Source organism: Miscanthus floridulus, chromosome 18 (genome assembly GCF_019320115.1).
Source record: "Miscanthus floridulus cultivar M001 chromosome 18, ASM1932011v1, whole genome shotgun sequence".
Classification (NCBI taxonomy): Eukaryota; Viridiplantae; Streptophyta; class Magnoliopsida; order Poales; family Poaceae; genus Miscanthus; species Miscanthus floridulus.
In genome coordinates, this window is record NC_089597.1 from 80,403,083 (window position 1) to 80,420,294 (window position 17,212).

The following is a 17,212-nucleotide window of genomic DNA, read 5'->3' on the forward strand; positions in this document are numbered from 1 at the left end:
GGACCATTCCATATGCAATCCCTCATGTCTCATTAACTAATACTCACGAGCTTGCTTTCACATAGTATATGGAAATCCCACAATAAACAAGCATTTGCATGAATTCCATTTGCATTGTTGTCTTGTGCTTGAACTAGATTGTTTATACAACAACACATTCATTTTGGCTTTCATTAAGTACCTGTGAGATAACCTATTACCTGTCCACACTTAGCAAACGGGTTAGTTCTTTAATCACTGTTGTCATTCAATCATCCAAAACCCACTAAAGGGCTAGATGCACTTTCAGTACGTTACGCTTTAATCTCGGGGATGAGATTCTGTTAAGGGGGTAGGACTGTAACAACCCAAAAATCCATACACCCAAAAATACCAACTACAAAATTTTTCTTAAAAACTCCCATGTAGTGATGAGTGTCATGTATAGAAAGCCAACCTGAGGGCTGCATTAGGCATAACCCCAACCCAAGTCATCACATAAGCATAGCATGACATTTGCTGATTATGTTATTTAACTTCTAACAAATAAAGGGTTGCATACATTGTTAACTCAAATTGAGAGTTGGATCTTCATTTGTTTTACGTAATGCCTAACAACTCTTTTAAAAGTAATCAACCTTCAAATCAAATCAAAGAATAAGGATTTGTTACACTTACTCTTGTTATACAAAATGGCTAAATAAATTCCTAATATATATATAAGAATGTTGTGGGTCACATATCTAAAACTCTAATGAATTTGGTGCACCAATTTTTGAATTCAAAAACCAAAACCAAATTTGAATTCAAACAAATGGAAGAGAACTGAAAACAGAAAAGAAAAGAAAAAGGGGAGAAGGACATGCAGCTCAGGCCTCGCAGCCCAGCTTCTCAGCCTGCCAGCACAGCCCCGCTAGCGCGCAGCGAGCCAGCCCAACACGCGCAGGCCCAGCGGCCAGCCCCGCACGCCGATCACGCCCCGCGCCTCCCCGCCTTTGCTCGCTGTCGCTGCCACTAGGCCCCACACGTCAGCCGAGCGCTGCTCACCCGCACGCCCCTTTCTCTTCGCCCGCAGTCGCTACCAACGGACCCCGCATGACAGCCCTCCCCTACTCATCTTCCTCATGCTCACGCTCAACCGCCAGCCGACCGGAGGCCGACAGCAATGGCAGAGCGGGCCAGGGGGTCACGCCCGGACCATGGCCTTGCCCCCCCTTGGCGCCGTGCCCACGCTAACTCTGTGCCAACCACCCACGCCCCGCGATGCCGCTCGATGCGCTCGACGCAATCCATAGCCGTCTGCCTTGGAGCTCGGAGCTCCGGCTATAAAGCCACGCCCAGAGCCCTAGGGTTCTCCCAACGCCCCGCCGCCACCGTGGTGGCCGACCACAGCACACCTGAGCCAAGAGAGAAGAGTGGGGGAGAAAGGGGGGAAACACTGACGCCGCTGCGAAGGGGAAAAGCTCGTCGAGACCGCCAGAGCCGAGAGCGACGCCGTCGTCTACATCACCGACGTGGTTCGGCACGGCACTGCACGGCTATTGGAGCTACATGGCCTCAGATCGACACGGCATCACCATCCATTCTTCCACGCCACCGACGGTGAGCCCCCCCTTCCGGTCTCTCTCTCTAACGCCGAACCTCACCGTCGGCCATGGCGCTCCACCCCGAGAGCGCGTAGGTCAGCGCCTTGTCTTCCGGCCACTAGGAACACATGCACCCATGCACACCCTGCGACCATACCATGACCACCCCACGGGAGCCCCTTGATCACCCGTGTGCATCGCCGTCATCACCCGGTCGCCATGGCCGCTGGAGCCCCCACCGGCCACCGGGAAACCGAAGCCCCGCCTCGAGCTCGGGACGCCCTCACCGCGTCCACACGAAGCCGTAGAAGCCTCATCTGCCCAGCACTAGCCACTGGAGGGCCTGCGTGCGCGGCCTCGCCACCGACGAGCACTACCGAGCCACCAGCCACTGTGGCCAAAGCACTGGAGGACCTCGACCACCACTAAGACCTCAGGATCATGACCGTCGTGGCCCGTGGAAACTTTCCCCCTCCCCAATTGGGCACCAGCACCGCCATGAAGGCTCACAGCCAACTCGCCACCGGCAGGAGCACCACCGCGGGAGAAAAACAGGGGAACACCCCCTCGCCGGCCACCCATGCATGAGCTCAGTGCACGTGAGCCGAGCCAAGGAGAAGAGACGGTGGACTTGGTCCACCATGCGCCCTGCCGTAAGTCCATGGACCATGAGCGCTGGTCCACCGTGAGCCACACGGTGTGAGCCGTGCTGTGGACGAAGCCCAATAAGAGCCCATGGCCGTGACGTGGCAGCGTCATAGCGTGCCACGTGTCTGGCCCGGCCCGGCCCAGACCGGCCCAACCCGAAGCTCGTTTGAGACCCGGCCGTGTTGACCGTTGACTGGTCAACGTTGACCGTTGACTGGTCAACGTTGACCGTTGACCTGGCCCCACATGTCAGTGACATGGACATTTTGGACCCACACGACAGGCGCTGACGTCATGCTGACGTCACATGGGACCCACATGTCAGCAGCCCACGTAGCCAGGGTGACGTCATGCTGACGTCACGCTGACATCAGCTGCTGACGTCAGCAGACCAGGCCCACATGTCAGTGACCCTGACTGTTGACTATTGACCGTTGACCATTGACTCACCGTTGACCGACGTTGACTTTGACCGGACCCACCTGTCAGTGACCCAATGGTCTCTGGTCCCACCTGTCGGTGTGAACGACGTTGATGACGTCACGCTGACGTCATGCTAACATCAGCTGGGCCCCACCTATCAGCTCGGAACCATGAGGCTGATGTCATGCTGACGTCAGCAAGCCACGCGGACCAACCACAGCATGGCACGTGTCAGCCCAGGATTAATTCAGCCTTTTTCCATTTTCAGAAATAGATTTAAACTTCAGAAATTCATAACTAATTCATATGACCTCAGAAAAATACGAAACCAGGACCAAAATTCATCTAAAATCAAGCTCTACGCAATGAACCCATGTTTTAGTGCATTTGGCTCTTTTGAATTTTCATTGCTTCTTTGTGCTATTCTATAGACGTCGCTAACACGACTATAATACGATCGTTTGCAGATTCGGAGGAGAAATAGACAGACGAGGATCGTGAGTACCGTGAGGACTACAGAGACGACTACACTGAAGGTGACACATCCCACCCAATCTCGTAGCACCTATTACGCATGGCTAATATAGAGCTGCTATTGCTTTACTTTACTGCTATAATCACTATGATAGGACTTGCATGGTAGTATGCTTTCTTGATGGCCTTTACCTTGACGCAACCTTACCCCTACATACCCTGCTATTAGGTTAGACACACGCTTACTGCTATATTTCATTTGCTTGTACTTCTACTACGCTTATACTACATTAATGCGTGGTGTGTTTTGGACTACGGGGAGAGTGCTGCGTGTGTGACTTGGGTGTTTGGAGGGTGAGGGTTGTGTCGACCAAGTTGGAGTATATGATGAGCCTAGGGCAAGTCTTGCTATGGGATGCTACCTAGGCACCCCTGGAAATGGATACCTGTGGTGGGTAAATGGTATATGAGGTGGACCTGGGTGTGAACCTATGACGGGTGGAGCCCGGGATGGAGGTGCTGTGGTGGCATGGTAAATGGAAACCCTGATGGAGACATTCTGGCTTGGTCATCCCTAAGGACTTACTAGTACTCAGATTCACCGGGAAACCTTACATACCACTCGCCCTATATGGTGCGGGACGGCTGGACTACTTGGTAGGATATTGCCACTACTGCTAGGTTGATAGCGGATAGTGTAAGGAGGTACGAGGCACAGAGGATCCCCCCACACCCTTTCGAGACGTCATGGAGACCTTGTGGACCCGGCTCATGACTCACAGTTTCAGCCACCCCAGACTTGACTTGGGGTGAACCAGGGCTGAATGGTAGAGTGGCATTATCCTAGGCTAGCAAGCGGCCAGAATCAGCCTAGTTGACGACGGTCGGCGTGGAAGGCGGATCTTGTGGTTATGTGAAACCTCTACAGAGTGTATGGTTGATCGATCAATACATGTGCCGACTTGTCGGCTATGGACCTTTCCTGGGTTTCGCTTAAACTAGATAGTGAGATGAGTCCTTCTCTTCTTCCCCCGTGAGAGAGTGTCGGTCGTAGCCAGGGGCTACGGGCCTTGAGACAGTGCCGAGAGGGAGTTGGCCTGTCGACTGAGCAATGGTATGGTATGGTGATGGTATGGAGATGGTGGTATGTCGATCCCAGGATCGAAACCTGGCTCGGAAAAGGGAATGGAGTGGAATGTGTGTGGGAATGATGTTAAAACTTGACAAACTATTATTTACTTGATATGCTACTGCATAGGAAACCCCAGCCTTATAGGTTCATTTTGCTTATATCCAACTTGCATCCAATTTCCACAAAGCAATGCTCATAGGGTTGGGAGTGGCTAGTACAAATCGTACTGATAAATTTTGGCACACAGGTTCTGCTGAGGAGTATAGCTCCGAGGAGTTTGACGGTTGAGGGGTTCGTGCCTACGCTCGAGTTTGGCGATCTTATCATCAAGCTGTTCTGAATGAATGCTACTTTTGGTTCCGCCAATGCGGCGATGTAATAATTTATATAATTCCGCACTATTTGTACTCTGATATTATCGTTGTATGGATGTGATATTCGACTGGAATTTGGGTAATATGATCTACCACGGTCTTATTACACTTCAACTCTGTGGATTTCCCTTCGTGGAAATTGGGGTTGTTTCAAGAGGGTTGAAGGATGTGAAGTTTGAGAAGGACAAGCTTTGTAGTGCATGTCAAGCCGGCAAGCAAGTTGCAGATACTCATCCAACCAAAGCTTTCATGTCAACCACAAGAGTGCTAGAACTCCTACACATGGATTTGTTTGGACCAACAACATACAAGAGTTTGGGAGGGAATCTCTATTGTCTTGTGATTGTTGATGACTATTCAAGGTATACATGGGTATTCTTCATTCATGACAAATAGGAAGTTGCATCTTGCTTCAAGAAGTTTGCCAAGAGAGCTCAAAATGAATTTGAAGTGAAGCTCAAGAAGATAAGAAGTGACAACGAAAAAGAATTTGACAACACAAACATTGAAGCTTATTGTGATGAAGTTGGGATCAAGCATGAAGTCTCCTTAACTTATACTCCTCAACAAAATGGTGTAGTTGAGAGGAAGAACCGGACTTTGATCACTCTTTCAAAGACAATGCTAGATGAGTACAACACCCCCGAAGCTCCATGGGCGGAAGCAATCAACACCGCATGTTATGCATCAAACCGCCTATTCCTTCAAAAGTTCCTTGACAAGACTCCTTATGAGTTGCTCAATGGGAAGAAGCCGGACGTCTCCTTCTTTAGGTTGTTTGATTGCAAATGCTACATCTACAAGAAGTGGCAACACCTAGGGAAGTTCCAAAGACGTTGTGATATTGGTTTTCTTGTTGGTTACTCATCAAAGTCCAAAGCATATAGAGTATTTAATCATGCCACCGGCTTGGTTGAAGAAACATATGATGTGGAATTTGATGAATCTAATGGCTCCCAAGGAGCACATGAGAATCTTAATGATGTAGGTGATTAACCATTGAGGGAGGCTATGAAGAATATTCCGGTGGGAGACATCAAGCCAAAAGATGATGAAGATGATGTACAAGTCATTGATCAACCTTCTTCATCAAGTGTGCCACAAGATGGTGAAAAAGATGGGAGAGTAGAAAATGAAGATACTCATATCTCTCATGAGCAAATGATGGTACAAGCACAAGATGTTGATGCTCCACAACCTCCTCCTCAAGTGGTCAATAGAAGAAATACACCTCTCCTACAAGATCATCCACAAGATCTCATCATAGGGAGTCCATCAAAGGGTGTAATGACTTGATCTCAAAAACTTGCTTTATTTATTGCTTATCATTCTTTTGTCTCTTGCTATGAGCCTACCAAGGTAGAAGAAGCTCTCAAAGATCCGGATTGGATCAATGCCATGCATGAAGAGTTGAACAACTTCACTCGCAATGAAGTTTGGACTCTTGAAGAGCGACCAAAAGGTGCAAGAGTCATTGGAACAAAGTGGGTGTTCTGCAACAAGCAAGATGATCAAGGTGTTGTTGTGAGGAACAAGGCAAGACTAGTTGTAAAGGGGTTCTCTCAAGTTGAAGGTTTGGATTTTGGAGAGACCTTTGCACTGGTTGTAAGATTAGAAGCCATCCGTATCCTTCTTGCATATGCATCACATCATGAAATGAAACTATATCAAATGGATGTGAAAAGTGCATTTTTAAATGGCTTTATTAATGAACTAGTCTATGTTGATCAACCTCCCGGGTTTGAAGACCCTAGATATCCTAATCATGTTTATAGGTTGTCCAAGGCACTATATGGGCTTAAGCAAGCCCCAAGAGCTTGGTATGAGCGCCTTCGGGACTTCCTCATTGAGAAGGGCTTCACCATTGGGAAGGTCGACACCACACTATTCACCAAGAAGCTTGATGGATATATCTTCATTTGTCAAGTATATGTTGATGATATCATCTTTGGATCATCAAATGAAGACTCATGCAAAGAATTTGGTGAATTGATGTCGAAGGAGTTCAAGATGTCCATGATTGGTGAGCTTACATTCTTTCTTGGTTTTCAAGTCAAGCAAATGAAAGAAGGCATCTTCATCTCTCAAGAGAAATACACAAAAGATCTTCTCAAGAGATTCAAGATGGATGAATGTAAGCCAATCAAAACACCAATGCCTACCAATGGACATCTCGACCTAGATGAGGGAGGTAACCCGGTTGATCAAACTCTCTACCATTCTATGATTGGTAGCTTGTTATATTTAACCGCATCTAGGCCCAACATCATGTTTAGTGTGTGTATGTGTGCTAGATTTCAAGCTAGTCCTAAGGAAACACATTTAATTGCCATAAAAAGAATCCTTAGGTATGTTAAGCACACACCAAGCATTGGCCTTTGGTATCCCAAAGGAGCTATATTTGAATTAGTTGGCTATTCCGATTCGGATTATGTCAGATGCAAAGTGGATAGAAAGAGCACATCCGGAGGGTGCCATTTGCTTGGTAGATCTCTTGTGTCTTGGTCCTCCAAGAAACAAAATAGTGTGGCTTTGTCCACTGCCGAAGCGGAATACATTGCCGCGGGTGCTTGTTGTGCACAAATTTTATACATGAAACAAACTTTGCTAGACTATGGTGTAGTTCTAGAAAAAGTACCTCTTTTGTGTGACAATGAAAGTGCGGTAAAACTTGCAAATAATCCGGTTCAACACTCTCGCACCAAGCACATAGATATCTGCCATCACTTTCTAAGAGATCATGTTGCTAAAAATGATATATCACTAGAAGGTGTAAGAACCAAAGATCAATTAGCGGATATCTTCACTAAACCGCTAGATGAGGCTACGTTTTGTAGATTGCGGAATGAGCTCAATGTACTTGACTTTAGCAACTTCACTAAAAATTGAGCTTGTGTTGTCCTTTGCATTCATTGTAATATACAACATGTTTAATTTTTGGCAATGCATATAGGGCTTGTCTAACATGGTTAAGATAACAGCCAAAAAGCATGTGAAGAAGCTTAACCTTGGATCAAACTTGACAAGCAACTAGATTTACTTATAAAGTATTTGCATATGCACGGATGTTGTTTTGTCGTTTTGTTCCATTTGCCCTCTTATTGTCTATTTTCTTAAAAAGAATTATAGCCTAAGGCAAAATATTTTGAAAAATATGAGGCTTTGAGAGAGGTCACTCACATCAGTCCCAATTGGTGTTTATTTGGATCTTATTCAAGTTGGGACTTGATTGGGAACAGGCAGCGCGAAGGAACTTTGAAGATTTACTGGAAAAGGACCACCGGACGCTGCACCGGACGCTGCTGTCCAGCGTCCGGTCAGTTCACAGGAGGTGAACTGCTCCTGAAGGAGTGACCGGACGCTGCGTTTGTATGTCCGGTCAGGAAGGGATCCAGCGTCCGGTCGTTTGAAGGAGAATTAGGCTGAGCTGACTGGACCCTGCCTGCGTCCGGTCATGGACCACCGGACGCGTCCGGTCGCGATTCCAGAGGAATTGGACCTCTCTGGAATCGACCGGACGCTGGGTGGTAGCGTCCGGTCGCTACCACCGGAGCGTCTGGTCAGTGGATCTCACGCGGCATTAGGACTCTTCTTCTGTTTCCTTATCTGTTGTGTTGGGGGACCTATTTAATCCAATCCGGCCATACCACCCCATCCAATGCCCTAGCCGCCGACGCCGCCACAGCACACCTCGCCAGCTTGCCGTGCGCCTCTCGTGCCAACGCCGCCATCCAGCTCCACGCGCCGCCATCCACTGCAGCCGCGCGCCACCACCATCTGCCCCTGCTCTACACCCTCGCTAGCCGCGCACGCCACCGAGCCTCCTCGCGCACTCAAGCCACCGCGTGTCACCACATCGTCGTCCCCTGCTCCCGCGCGCCTCACGTGATCCAGCGCCGCTGGAGCCGAGCCTGTGCGTCCGGTGTCTCCGGCCAGCGAGCAGCTCCACCACGCCGATCTATCATGCCCCAGCCCTGCCTCTGCACCGAGCTTCGAGAACCCTAACCCTAGCCAGTTCAGTGTTTCCCCGCGTAACGTCTCTCCTTTTCCCGGATCGCTGATCGTCAGGTAGCATGCCCGTCGCTTCAATATTCGTACCTACATTGCTTGCTTGCTAGGTCTTTCGCATCTATTAGATATATTGTTTTTATTTGTATATCCATCTATTCCATCGTGCAGCGAGTCGGTGCCGTTGAGGTTCTTGTGGCAGTTGTTAGTCAACTTGGAGCCAAGCTCGCGAGTATGGATCGAGGCCAAGCCTTGTGAGTGTCAGTTTGACAATTGATCTTCGTCAGCGGCAGTTCATCTTCTTGTCAGATCAGATGGCTCGCACAAAGAATGTTGGTGGTGGTCTAGGAGATGACGATCGGAGGCCCCCGCCTCGCCAGCCTACAGGATCGAAAGGTAAGGCAACGAAGCAGGTGACATCCAAGAAGCACAAGTACCCTGACGCAGAGACAGCGAGAGCAGCAGCAGTCGCTGAGGCCGCAGAGCGTGCTGAGAGAGGAGGTGCCTGTAGTGGAGTTGTCATAGCAGATCATCTGGCACCAGACGCGTAGGGCAGACTGAGGGAGATTGAGCGACTTCATGGTAGTCCATCTGGGACTGTCATGATGGCAGGACGTCATCTGGCTATTGAGGAGCCTCAGCGTCAGGGGGAGTCCCAGCAGGAGCCACAGCAGCAGCCCCCACTAGCAGAGCCTCAGCTAGCTCAGGAGACTCAGGAGAGCCAGCAGGCCGAGGAGATCGAGCCGGCACCCCAGCTACGCCACTCTGGTCGTACTAGTGCTATAGTTCCACCGAGGCCAGCTACACAGCGTAGGGGTTCACACCCACCGCCCAGACCATAGGGTCCGCCTCTAGTGGTACACCTTGACTTAAGGGCTGCCACAGCTAGACAGGTTCGCCAGCTGAGGTTTGTTGAGTTTGACGTGTGGTTCCCTCTGAGGAGGGATGAGAGAGCAGCAGAGGGTTTCTATACACCGCTCTAGGAGGATTTCTATAATGCTTATCTCAATAGTGGGGCAGTGTTCAGATCTCAGAGAGTCTGCAGTATAGAGTCTATTGTGGCAGCAGCCGGAGAGCATATTTGCCCCTACTTGTCATATTTGCCGGGGCTCACATATCTAATTGGCCGGACAGGGGTATATGTACCATCTTGGGTTCGACAGTTCTACGCATCGCTCTATGTTGACCCACATCATAACTTCATTCACTTTGCATTCAACGGTAGAGATTACAGGGTGATGAGTTTCAGGGCCTGGGAGATACTAAGGCTACAGGATCAGCCTGTCAGATTGCATGAGGTATGTTATGGACAGCAGGAGCCTCCCAGGCGTCCTTACGGAGGGTTGGTGCCCCCTACTGATCTTGTGCGCCATTGCTTCAAGGAGCCCTTTGGTGAGGGGTCAAGGAGGAACCCTAGTGACCTGACTCCTACAGCTCGAGTACTAGAGGCTATTATCAGGAGGACACTACTTCCCAGGTTGGGTTACAGAGAGGGTCTGACTCGCTTACAGCTCTGGCTCCTTAACACCCTAATGCAGCAGACCGTGTTCGACATTTGGGACCTCCTTCTATCAGAGATGGAGGATACTATAGCTGAGGGCTTCAAGGGTCGCAGGCAGCTTTCGTATGCACATTGGATTACATTCTTGATGCTCCAGTCTATGCAGGTTAGGACCCTAGAGATGGTTGCTGAGTACAGAGGTGCTACCATAGAGTTTCTAGCTTATAACATGGCATAGAGGATCCGGCACAGCACACCATAGGCACCCGCTAGGCCCAGTCATCGTCCAGATGTTCTAGAGTCAGCAGCTCAGCAGGACGAGATCATCAGAGGCATAGCCGCTACTGAGGAGGAGCAGCTTGAGGCACAGCAGGAGATGACCGAGTCCAGTGATAGTTCAAATGATGACTATCAGCCGATAGCTCAGATGCCTCCACGCAGACATGATGCAGAGGCCGGCAGTTCTAGCTCAGCTCCACCTACACCATAGATGGACCTCGCCTTGATTGCTATTCTTGAGCGGATGCAGCAGGATCAGGCATGACAGGCACAGGAGACTGCTGCCAACTTTGCACAATTCCAGGCTCGTCAGGACGAGTTCCAGAGGCAGCAGTAGCTCCTTCATTAGCAGTAGATACTTATGTAGCAGCAGCTCATGGGATTTATGCAGCATGTAGTTACATCACTTGGGGCCCCACAGCCACAGCCTTCGCCCCAGCTTGCCCAGCCTGCCACCACTACGACGACTCCAGCAGTACAGCCCAGTGGGCTTCAGAGTCAGGGACAGCCTCTAGCTCCATTTGCTTCACCCACAGTTCAGGTGTCCCAGTGGTTGTTCTCACCAGTGGTAGCCCCGCAGTTCACACCATATCATACGAGCCTCTCACCGGATCAGTCTTCCTCGCTTTTTGTGCCTGACACGTTAGTCTCCAAGAGTCTTGGAGCATCCTTCAGTGAGTTGACCGGCATGCCTACACCTCCACATATGCATGCCACCAGTCCTTCTACAGCAGCTCCAGTTGTCATGACTACTCAGCGGCTCCCCTCGTCTGTCACCTCTTTAGATCCTATGACAGACGTACCAGCAGCTTCACAGGCAGCACCTGCCCTAGCTCAGACCCAGACCGCTTCAGCGACACTTCCTGCCACAGAGGGTCCGTCAGTACAGAGCTCAGGGTCAGATGATGATGGCTCTCAGTTTCATCTTGCTCCACGTACTTCAGCGCCCGACTCGTCCGCTACAGCCCTGTCATCCGACCCTTAGGTTTTGGTGTTTGACGCCAAAGGGGGAGAGGGCTCGAGTATGTAGACTCAGGGGGAGCGACTTTTAGGGGGAGCTAGTTATCTATTATTAGTCTACTATTTACATTTGGAGTCTTATTTGTGTGATACACTATTACGTTTATGCATTCGTGTGTTACCTTCATGCATATTATTATATCTATGTGATAGTGATATCTACGTGATTGTGATATATGACATGTGTGCTCTCTACGTTACATTATGTATATGCCATATCACTTGTGTTATGCTCATTTGCCTTTGCTTCTGCATTTATACTCCGATGCAAATGAGCGTTGTTACTTGTACTCATGCTTATTTCATATCCTTTGAGTACATCGTGTTGGCTTGGGTCATATAAGCTTGACTAACACTTTTGTTCTTATCGACAAAAGCTTATATGAACCAAGCCCGTCAAAAACCTCACTCTTTTACATACTTGAGGTGGTATTGTCATCAATCACCAAAAAGGGGGAGATTGAAAGCATCTAGGCCCCTAGTTGGGTTTCGGTGATTAATGACAATACAAGATTACTATGACTAACGTGTGTTTTGCAGAGGCAATTAAGTTAGGTCATGGTAATGGAGATCGATTGGGCAATAAAGGTTGTCATGCCCCTACGATGGAAATCATTTCGGTTTTCAAAGGATGGACGACAAGGTTAAGGATGACTAGTTCTAAGTGTCGATTGGAGTTAGAGAGACACTTAGAGTAGTTTAGGACTTTGTTTTTCCTTTGGCCGTACTATTAAGGGGGGTATGGACGGGTAGCTTGACCTAGGTGAGTCTAGTGAGTTAGGTGTGGTGCACACTTGTTAAAACTAGCTCTAGGTAGCTCCTACGAATGCCTAAGATCCTTTGGAGCAAACTTCATTCACACATGATCGAGAGTTGGAAGTGAATGGAGGGTCAAATGCTGACCGAACGCTGGCCCCGGTGCGACCGGACGCTGGCCGCAGGGTCCTGTTAGTTCATTTGATCAAGCAGATTGCATTCGGTGCGACCGGACGCTGGAGAGGTCAAGTGACCGGACGCTGAGAGGCAGCGTCCGGTCGACTCCAGTAAGGTTCCAGAGAAGGGAATCTGCGATCGGACGCGTCCAGTCAGTACTGACCGGACCCTGGGGGTTCAGCGTCCGGTCGAGTACAGTAAGGTTCCAGTAAGGGTTTAATGCGACCGGACGCGTCCGGTCAGTGGTGACCGGACTCTGCCAGCGTCCGGTCAACACATTTTCACTGGTTCGCGGGTTGAACTGACTGGAGCGTCCGGTCAATACGACCGGAGCGTCCGGTCACCCCGCAGAAGCTCATAACGGTTTGTTTTTTAGGCTGCCTTATAAATAGAAGCTTCACTCGTGTGTGGAGTTACTTTTGCTCATTCCAACAGCTGAGAAACACGTTTGTGAGTGCCTAGAAGAGCAAGGTCCTAGTAAGGTGATTGAGATTTGAGAATCCAAGAGAGTAGCCTCATTAGTGAATCAAAAGTAGCTAAGTGTGCATCCATCTTCTCATTAGGCTTCGCGTGGTCAAGTGAGAGTTCGTGCTTGTTACTCTTGGTGATCGCCATCACCTAGACGGCTTGGTGGTGATTGGAAGCTTGGTGATCACCCGGCGGAGCTTGTGGGTGACCCAACTCAAGTTGTGAGCGGCTTTGGGTGATTCGTCGCGACGGAGTGTCGAAGAATCAACCCGTAGAGAGCATTTGATCCTTGCGCGGATCAAGGGGGAGCTACACCCTTGCGCGGGTGCTCCAACGAGGACTAGTGGGGAGTGGCGACTCTCCGATACCTCAGCAAAACATCGCCGCGTTCCTCTCTTTCTATTTACTTTGAGCATTTACTTTGAGCTTTTACTTTGAGCAATTCAATACTTATCTTTACATTCATAGAATTGCCATGCTAGAGTAAGTTTGGAACATAGGTTGCAAGTCCGTTGTGCGTTAGATAAATAGAAACACTTTTCTAGGCACAAGGGGTTAATTGGGCTAACCGTAGGATTTGACTATTGAAAGAAAATTTAGAATTAGCCCAATTCAACCCCCCCCCCTCTTGGGCATCTTGATCCTTTCAGATGGGCCACATACGGCTAGACGGCTGAAACCTTAGCAGCTATGACCTGTTAGTGCGACTAGCGAAGGGTTACGTAGTGAAACCCTGCCCCACTTCCTCGGTAGAGGTGATGTGGGCTTTGTAAACCTCGACATTGGGAATCACGGCTCGGTGGATAAAGTTGTATAATTTCTGCAGAAATATTTAACCTGTTATAACAACCGTGCTCACGGATACGAGCGATCTGGATCTTTCATGATTAGTGGTTACTATGGATGGTTGAGAATTGACATAATCTTGATTATTCATTATTACCACTTGGGTTGGGTTTATTCACTAAAGTAGTGATTCAGGATGCTAAAACTTGACCAACTAAAATTGCTAACCACATTCAAACCATGTCTAGCCTTTGAGCCTCATAGATCCCTTTGATATATTTGCTAAGCATGGTGCGCTTACACTTGTTTTACATTCAATGAAAATCCCGGATGGGTAACAGATATTGTATATAAAGAGTTTTCAGAAGATGTCTAAGATTACTAGGGTGATGTCCCGTAGTTGGAGTCCCTGTGGCGTGTTGGGCTTAGTCTTCCACTCTATGTAATAATGTTGCCGATGAGCAAGTCTTATGATAACTATGTGATGAAATATGCGATGTAATAAAGTACTTTACTTTGATATTATTGCAATTTAAGATTATATGTGTGTTTGGACATTCTAAACATATATATATGAGCACTTGGTTTTACTATACAAAATTAGGTGCAACACATCTACAAAGCCTCACCAGCCGCCCTACTGATCCTGTCTGTGGTAGTGACAAAATCTCCTATATCTAATGATTCCAGCTACCCCAGAAATCTACAAGTTGTGTAAAAGGTAGTTCGGTAATGCCAGCTAACCTAGAAATCTACTACTCCTACCAGTTATGCAAAATAAAAAAAAAATGGAAATCTATCCCGAGGCAAAACTTCTAGCGTGTTCTTTTTCCTACCGGCTGTTACTCTTCCAAGCCTACCGGCTGGCAATAAGATTTCGTCTCGGTCACGTTATCATATTACTTCTCGGTCACCCGTGTCCTACCAAAAAAGGAAAAGAAAAAGAGTCCGTTTCTATGGATCCACATACGTTTTCCTTGCGCGCTTCGCTGGTTGCTAGCTGTAGGCCCTTTACGTGCGTGTGCCTGACAGGTGAAGTGATGCTGCAACAACACATGGCCTGTGCGTCATACTGTCATGTCCATAGTGGCAGCTAGCTTGGGCAAAGCTTGCTTGCGTTCAGCACTTGGGCACCTGCACCAACAAATAGCATCACCAATAACTTTAGGGACATACAGCAGCGTCGGCCGTCATGTGTGTTTGACCAAGTATAAAATGTAATATTTGGTCATCAATTGTTTATTTGCACTTAGGAGCTCAAGTCTATCATTTGCATGGCGACGACGTTGAACACACATATCTATACATAATCTTATACTAGCTAGTACAAAGCATTTGTATTGCTGATCACTACATGCAATCTTTATATAAGTTAGAACAAAACAACGTATCCAGATATGAGAGAGTCTGATCCTCTGTGACAAGCGTACGAGTTACATGAGTGTGTCCAGGTACAGAGTGTAATTCAATCCCCAAGATAATTAGGATGCAATGTACAGACATGATGCGGAGTCCGAACCGAAGACTGTCTGAAACTAAAGGCCAACTTACTGTTCGGCTTACCTTATAATCCATACTATTCAGCTTGTTTTTTCAGTTAGAACAATATTTTTTTCTCACAACAATTCAGCTATAACAGTGTTTTCAGCCAATTCAGCTAAGTTTCAGCAAGCCGAACAGGCCTATACGTGCATTCAATTCAATTGTATATTTTTTTTGAACATGGAAGAGATCTCCATTACATGATCCGTCTGTTCGCTTATTGGTTTTCAGCCAGAGCTTATCAGCCAATCAACGGTGTTTTTATCTCACAACAAACTAGCACCAGCCGGACTTATTAGCCCAGAAACCAACCAGCGAACAGACTGAATAACTGGGGCCAAATCATTGGCCAACAGTACATGGATACGAATACGGTCAAACACAGTATACAACTCCGTGCCTTCCATGCTCTTTTTCACGAGATAGGCTTTGATAGAGTCAAATTGGTTTAGGATTATATTTCATCTGGTTGCTTTAAACCGAAAGGGAAGAGGCGGTAGTTTCTCCTATACAGTTTCGTGGAGATATGCGGATTCTTGCTCGGATTTGGACAACGAAACGAGAGTTTTTTACGGACAAATAATATTAATTATAGGCTTTTTCGACGGATGAAAGAAAGGTATATCATTATATTATTACCAATATTAACTCATATTATATTATGGACGTTATAGTCATTATAAAAATTAGCTTTAACATTCCATAAAAATAATAAAATATAAATATGTAACACACTCGCGTCTTCGTTTATGTTTACGTAGCTTTTTTTCTCTCTCGTTATAACACACGGGCACATTTGCTGGTCCATACCCTAATACTAAAGCACCAAAATTTCTATCCCAATTAGATTTTTAGTCCAGCCTAAACCAGCCAGGTAATGGTGCCGCATCTGAAAGACTGTAACCGACTCGTTCTTCTCCTACAACTAAAAAGAATAAAGTGTGGATATTTTTTGGTGCGACATTTGTTTTGGTTCGTCCGTCTGTCCACGCCTGCGATCCCACGACATCTTAATTACTGATTGATAGTGTCATTCTCCTTGATTGAATATTGTCTGTCATGTGATAGAGGAATCACAACAAAATATGAAGTATAAAATTATTGTGCTATCCATATACACATTGCATGTTTGCATGCACCAGCATACATGGCAACGAGTAAAAGGAAAGAGAATTAACACAGAAGAAAAGAGAATTAAGACAAAAGAGGAAAGAGAATTAAGACAAAAGGAACATCTTTGCATTTCTAATAACCTTACCAAATCTGCCTACATTTAATTACTTCTCATCTTTGCATTTGCAAAAGGGATAACTTTTTTCTCCTTTCATTTAGTTTCACGCTCACGTGTTACATCGCCCACGCTTGCTGTTTCTTGCGTGAACCATAGTTGATGTCATTTGTCTTCCATGGCTTAGCCTCTCAATCCCAAGAGAAGGTCCCTACCTCTCCCTGACTGAAGATCTGGCCTGTCAGAGGATCTCCTCGAGTCCATCGGGCAGCGTCTTGCGTCAGGCCACGACGCGGCGTCCTTCCGATCCGCTTGCTCCCCATGGCGCGCCGCTGTCCCGTTCGCGACCTTCGGGCCGCTCCTGCTGCTCCTGTTCGACCCTGACTCGGACCGCGTTGGCTTCTACTACGTTCCGGAGAAGGTCTTGTTCAAGACGCTGCCCGACATGCGCGGCAAGGTGGCGTGCGGCTCCTCGTGTGGGTGGCTGGCGCTCATGGACGAGGCGGCGTCCGTGACGCCGCTGAATCCATTCGTCGGTGCCCGCGCCCCTCGCGTTGAGCTCCCGCCAGTAGGGGAACACGTCGCGGCAGTGTCCTTATCAGAACGCGTGTCTAGGGTCCACGGTCAGTGGGTCCTCCATCCCACCAACGGCTACAGGGACGCGGATGCCACAGGCAGAGCCATCAAGCTAGAAGACATGAGGGACGTGTTCTTCCATGAGATCATGTTGTCAGCGTCGCCTGACGTCGCGCGGCCGCGAGTGCATGGCCATAGTCATGCTTTGGTGCTCCACGGAGGTCGCGTTCCGCCGGGTTGGAGTCGACAGTGCAT